Source organism: Palaemon carinicauda, chromosome 38 (assembly GCF_036898095.1).
Source record: "Palaemon carinicauda isolate YSFRI2023 chromosome 38, ASM3689809v2, whole genome shotgun sequence".
Lineage (NCBI taxonomy): Eukaryota > Metazoa > Arthropoda > Malacostraca > Decapoda > Palaemonidae > Palaemon > Palaemon carinicauda.
In genome coordinates, this window is record NC_090762.1 from 22,871,120 (window position 1) to 22,878,619 (window position 7,500).

At 32.0% G+C, this 7,500-nt stretch overlaps 1 long non-coding RNA gene across 1 annotated transcript in view; it reads right to left on the reverse strand.

Annotated features, from left to right (window-relative positions):
* LOC137630109 (uncharacterized) overlaps nucleotides 1-7,500 on the reverse strand; it is a 9,769-nt gene that overhangs the window by 2,110 nt on the left and 159 nt on the right. Inside the window, exon 2 of the long non-coding RNA XR_011041659.1 lies at nucleotides 6,308-6,443. This is a non-coding gene — a long non-coding RNA (uncharacterized lncRNA). The remainder of the gene's footprint in view (nucleotides 1-6,307; nucleotides 6,444-7,500) is intronic.

Below are 7,500 nucleotides of genomic sequence, written 5' to 3' on the forward strand. Positions count from 1 at the left end.
CAATTCATACTTGAATAAGTTGGCAACTATTAATATGTTATTGAATTCACCAGAATCCGTTCTTTGTAACATTGAGCGAAACTAGGTAACAGAATAGGCAAACATGTTCTTGAATCTTTTGATGTTTAATTTACTTCCGCAAAAAGATTTGTTTGTAAAATTCCGATAATATTTTTTTTTTATTTGGCAAATGTAGCTCTAATTACCTTCGCCTACTTCGTTTAGACGAAGGTTATGTTTTTTGGTAGGCATATTCTGTCTGTGTTTATGATTTGCATAACTCACATAACATTTGGTGGGATAATTGGCTATGATCCAAGTACAATTTGATTAGAATTTGGGTGTGATTGGGTCAAAAGTCAAGGCCAAGGTCACGAAATGGTAAAAAGCCAATCACAAAACTAATAAAAACAATTTGACATCTCATGAAATTTGGTGGAATGATTGATCCTGATCCAAAGACAATTTGATTAGATTTTGGGAGTGATTCTTTAAGATATATCGTGGTCGATTTTAACTGATTTGCATGAAACTAGTGCCAAAATGTGCTTTATTTAATTGCATATCTTGGGATATGCAACATGATATAGTGATGCCATCACCCTTTTTTGTGTTTTTATTTATTTGTATGTCTGTCTGTGTTTGTGATTCGCATAACTCAAAAACTATTTGACCTAATTTCATGAAATTTGGTGGGATGATTGGCCATGATCCAAGGACAATTTGATTAGATTCTGGAATTAATTGAGTCTAAGGTCAAGGTAAGCAAAAGGTCAAAAACTTTCATTTTGTTATGACGTAGTCAATTTTTATCCGATTTGCATGAACATCATCAGTTTTCTTGCTGACAGAAGTGGCGGCGGCGAAGGTATGCGCTCTACCGAGTGGCCGCTCTGGTTCCCATTACGATAATGTATTTTTCCAGTAAATTTTTGCACCGGGTATAGAGAATGTTCCCCATGCATTTAGGCGTTTGTCCAAGCGCATTATTAATCATTTAAATTGCGTAACCTTCTTTCGACCATATTAGTTCCACTGTATAGCAGGGCCAGACGTTATAATCAACTTTCTCCACTTATTTCTATTCCTTCCACCATCTTCCTGAAGTCCCACTTCACCCATATTCATACTCGCATCATCCTTACTTACGGGCTGCCAACGCAAGAGCCCGTACTTTACATAAGGCAGCAACCTAAAACCAACAACCATCCATGTGATTCGCTGACGCCCCCCCCCCCCTTACTCATCCCCATGATTTTAACTCTCTTGGTTGGTTCCAACCTAGGAGGATTAATACTACGTTCCACCCTGGGAGGATTAATACTACGTTCCACCCTAGGAGGATTAATACTACGTTCCACCCTGGGAGGATTAATACTACGTTCCACCCTGGGAGGATTAATACTACTGGAGAGGCCCTGACTATGAGTTCTCACCTCCAAGGTTCCACCTCTTCCCTTTTTATTGCACTGCCATAGTATCTCGGACGAGCTTCCCTAGCCTTATATTTAACATTACATTTACTAACCCAATCTCTTATTAATCACTGAGTTGATTCTCACTTTCTACTCGGCCTTTCACGGTGTTACTGTGACCGGCAAAATATTAGGAAGAAGATTGTTGTTGTTGTGTTGCGTCTGTTGTTCAGTTAGTGATTTGACTTGGGCTTGGTGGAACTCGGTACTAGGAGTAATTCAAAAGCTTTATTTAATGGAAAGGCAGATTTTATTCAATCGTAACATAGTTTCTTATTGTAATTGGTAGCTATTTCATACATGCTCATCCTCAGACAAAAAACTCATACACACACACACACACACACACATATATATATATATATATATATATATATATATATATATATATATATATATATATATATATATGTATATACATATATATATGTATATACATATATATATATATATATATATATATATATATATATATATATATATATATATATACTGTATATATACATATATATATATATATATATATATATATATATATATATATATATATATATATATATATATATATATATATGTATATATATACTGTATATACATATGTATGTGTGTATATATATATATATATATATATATATATATATATATATATATATCTACATATATGTTATATACATATATAGCCTATAGCATGCATTTTTAATAGTATTTTATGCAATGGAATCTTTTAAATTCATTTGTTTGGTACAATATCGTGGATTTAAAATGACGTTACCTTAAATTATATATATTTTTTATTTGCCAATTAATATTTTTTTTTCAATCAAGTATAAAATAAATACAGATAGAGTTATTTGGAATAAAAAGTATATACAAATCGTTTATCATTTCTTCAACTTTGGACTGTGATTGGTATTCTCATCACTTGGCGTAGACATTCCTAACCCGTACAGTTCGATGTGGTAGACTAAAATACAAATATATGTGCACACAGCAAGTGGTTTCAGTCTGAGAATATTATGTTGTGTTGATTGATGGAAAGTTTAACCTCTAGTATGTATGGACAACTACAGTAGGTTTCGAGACTTCTTGTTATATATTTATGAAAGGTCGAGTCGATTAAAGTATATGAAACGTTATTATAACAATATACCTAAAGAGTTTCCAGAAAATTTCGAAGCATGTATCAAACGTTATGACATGACCTTGAAAGTTTTCGAAACTAAGTTTTAAGAGCCATTGTAATGTCTCTGACAGTTTTTTTTTTTTTTTTTTTTTTTTTTTTTTTTTTTTTTTTTTTTTTTTTTTTTTTTTTTTTTTTTTTGCGAAATTATACTAAAACTTTGATCACCTATGATGCACATTGTTAGATCTTTCACAATAATGACGTAAAATAAAATTTTTCTAAAAATATTGAGCAAACATTTTGTTCATCTGAGAAACGCAAAAGTTAGTTTTGTTTACATTTCATGTGCCTCCGAAAAGGCAGGAGTAGATCAGTCTACATTTCCCGCGCACTTTCGAGTGGCAGCGTTCGTTGCACCGGCCGTCGATGATGGCTGCCCCTAAGAATGGTGCTTCAGAGCAAGCAAATATTGGCCTGCAAATACCTACGGGGTCCCTTCGGTAGCATCTTCCCTCACAGTTGCTGTCAATGGCGTCACCGTATGGCTGGGAAGAGAGGAAACAACCGTCTTTACTACCAAACTTAAGGTCGGGAATTTGGGGAGAACGGTTGGTTAGTAACTGATTTGCTTATATACCTTACGATTTTTTGGAGGTGTCTATCAGTAATTACCAGTCAATTTCCTTTAAAGTGGTCTACTGCCCTAATTACTTTGGTGTCTGCGATTGTACAGAATCCCTTATTTTATCAATATTGCGAGGCTCTATCTAATCGTTAAGTTATCTTTGGTTTCCACATACAAGTTAATGTTCTCTCTCTTCGCCCTATTTCGTATATGAATTTAGAATTAATCGCAGTGTGCACAGAAAAAGGCATCCAATTTCATAGACAAGTATACAGTATATAATTAGTTTTTTTGTGTTTGTTCAAGAATACTTTATTGATGTATAATGTATTATGGAATCTCAAGTTATTTTTATCATGCAACACGGCATTCGATATAGAACACATTTAAAAAATGTTTAATAATACCAGTCAGCCCCTTAACTTTTGATATTATTATTATTATTATTATTATTATTATTATTATTATTATTATTATTATTATTATTATTAGTTAAGCTACAACTCTAGCTGTAAACCAGAATGCTATTAGCATAAGGGCACTAAGTGGGAAAAAAGTCTAGTGTGGAAAGAAAATAAATAAATGACAAGAGAAGTAATGAACAATTTATATAAAATTTTTCAAGAACAGAAACAACATTAAAATACATTATTCATATATAAACTATAGAGACTTATGTCACCCTGTTCAACATAAAAACATAAAAAGTTTGAATGTCTGATTTTCCTCCGAATCAGCTACTCGATTAGGAAGATCATTCCATAATTTAGTCAAAGCTGGAATATACGAAAACGAAGCTTACAATCTATTTTACAGTCAAGAAATATTCAGATTTTATATGAAAGCAACGCGAAAGATATTCAAAGTGTTTAATGCCAATCAGACATTTCTATACTATATTTCCTAAAAATCATAAATCAGAATACAACTAAACGAACGTTTTCAAATCATGATAGAGTCCACACACTTCCTAGTTAACCTAACAGTTTATAAAGAACCGTCTTTCAAGTTCATCTTAAGGTTGGATAAATATACGGAGGAGCAAAGCTTTTTGTTTTAACTAGCTGAGTTTGTGATGATTCGTGTAATGGATCTGGGAGATCATGTAGCCGTGATACATACACATGCACTCACAAAGACACAATTTATGTATGTATATATATATATATATATATATATATATATATATATATATATATATATATATATATATATATATATATATATATATATATATATATATATATCATCATCATCATCTCTTACGCCTATTTACGCAAAGGGCCTCTGATAGTATTCGCCTGTCGTCGCTAGATAGTTGGTATGGGACTGTCCCTACCTACTATCTAGCAAATGTGTATATATATATATATATATATATATATATATATATATATATATATATATATATATATATATATATATATGTGTGTGTGTGTGTGTGTGTGTGTGTGTGTGTGTGTGTGTGTGTTTCTTTGTATGAGTGCATGTGTCGGTGTACCGCGGTAATTCATATATTGTTTGTGTATCTATTTATCCATCTTTCTATATATATATATATATATATATATATATATATATATATATATATATATATATATATATATATATATATATATATATATATATATATATATATATATATATATATATATATACTGTATTCTTAATTATGTGAACCGCAATTTGAAGTAAATAGGTCAATGTGTGCATTTTGGTTGAGTTATAGGCATAGATGTAAGTTTATTTGCCCTATTCACCACAAATTCTCATCGAAGAACGAAGTAGTGTTTACATAGAAGGCTTGCCCAAAGTCAACATATCGTAATAATCGTTACCTTCAATCAGATTTAGAAAAAAACCCGAAAGCTCAAAATAAAAAAAAAAATAAAATAAACCTTACAACAAATCTTTCTGAAGAAATATGTTGAATTACTTGATCATTTTCAACTACTGATGGTAATGTGTTTATATAACAAATCCCTCGTCATTTCCCGTTTACATATCCTCAAGGTTGAATTGGGGCAAGGGGCATTCATAGTTTTAGTTTAATGACACTATAGTCTACAGGAGTTTGTAAGCGATACAGGAAGCATCTGTTGCTTTTAAGTATTCCTTTGAGAATAAGCATATGACCTCTCTCTCTCTCTCTCTCTCTCTCTCTCTCTCTCTCTCTCTCTCTCTCTCTCTCTCTCTCTCTCTCTCTCTCTCCAAGCATTTAGGACTAGCATACTTTTCTCCCAATCACTAATGAAAAATTTGTGAATGGGGAACACCACGTATTACATCACACACGGAAATAGGAAATGTCTCATCAGAGACGATATCGTAAAAGATAAACTTGAATCGAAGATTAGTCTATATCTCTGGCCTGCTGAGGTTTCTTTAACTCACTAACACTACGCGTGGTAGAAGAAGAGTCTAGTGTCTACATAAATAGCACCGTCATCCCATCTCAGCAACATAAATAGTTGCATAACCAAAATTTTGGTTGAATGCTGTGCTGTTTTCTGCATCTCGTGTTTTGCCGTTTTTACATTATGATATGTAATGTTTCTTCTGTGCTAGATGAAAAGATGAATTATGAATCCTATGGGTTAAATCACATCATGAGAAGCCTACGGGTTTTTAATTGTTTACTTAAAGAATTCAATCTCGTTTGTGAACTGTCATGCTGAAGTAGCAATTCATAGATTATTATATGTTGACGGACAGTGGTAACTGAAAAACGTAAATCAGATCTTGAGAAAGGATATATATATTGAGAAGATGTTTATAGAAATTTATTATGTGTACTGTTGATTTTTTTGGTAAATACTCTTTATAACATAATTGGAGGCAATGTATATTAAATCTCAGAATCTTTCAATAGCTATCAGATAGTACTAAACGGGCGATTAGTTTATATGAGTTGAATCGTAGCGATGCCACAAAGAGTCACTGGTCATTTGAGCTTAAAGTTATTTGAAGAACTAAGCCACCTCGTTTCCAACTAAGTATCTCTTTTTGTTTTATTTAGAATTAAAGAAAAACTACAATACATTTAAATTATTATAGCCATGCGTAACTTATGGTAATACTTACATCTAAATACCGGGCTTTGACCGCGCAGACGCAGATGAGGAGAAGTATCACCAGTACCACTGTAGAGAAATATCTTCTGCTTGCAGTATGCATTCTTTTTATTTATGCCTGTTCTCGGAGACAGGTTGGTAAGAATCTGCGGGAAAGGAAAAGAAATCTCTTAGAGAATAATATACCTTTGCATATGATTAGTAGGAAACAGAATGATTGGTATTAGTAGTTTGTAAAAGTACACAAGTCTCAAGAAATGTTAAACACATTTCAACTTATTTGTCTACATTTATCATATAATTTTTATTATAAACGTTTACATATATATATATATATATATATATATATATATATATATATATATATATATATATATGTGTGTGTGTGTGTGTGTGTGTGTGTGTGTATGTATGTATGTATGTATGTGTGTGTTTGTATGTGTTTGGCTTTGCATGAATGTATTCATATTGAATGTATGACTTCTGTGTATTCACGCAAAATTACTAGGTGCGACTACGAGTGTAAAGCTCAATACTAATAACATAGCAAAAATCACCAAGATTGACAATGACCTGCGTTTACATTTTCCAATTAATTCATGTGTTGTTAAATTAGGTCAACTTATATATCATCATCCACAATTTCTTTAAGCTACACGTAGATACAGTTCATGGCAGATTGTCCATATAAAGAAAAGCAAACCTAATATCTTCTCTTTTTAGTGAATTCCTAATGGTTTTAGTTTTTACTTAAAAAATATAATTTTGAATGTGTGATTTGATAGAAACTGAAGATTGATTCTACGACTCAAATCTACTAAAAAAATCATATTGTTCCAAATGGTCTAACAGAACCGGATTCTGGCAGCCATATTGTAAGATGAGTGCGAGGATGAATGATGCCAACCTTTCTTGGTTATGTTATTTGCGTCTGTTTTTGTGTTTTTAACAAAATCATTGCAAGAAAACAATGACTAACCGAGTGGGGGAAACGTGACAGAGTCTGCAATAAATTGCAAATGCCCTTGTCATGCCGTTCCAATTTTTTTGCGCAGTTACTAAACAATGCAATTGGTGCCAAAATAAATCAGATCTTACGGGTTTCAAATTTGTCAATTTAACGTAATGTCACGATCTGAATTTGTAAGGACAGACACCATCCGTCGCCTGAAACTAACGTAAAAACAGATTATGGGTGACTTA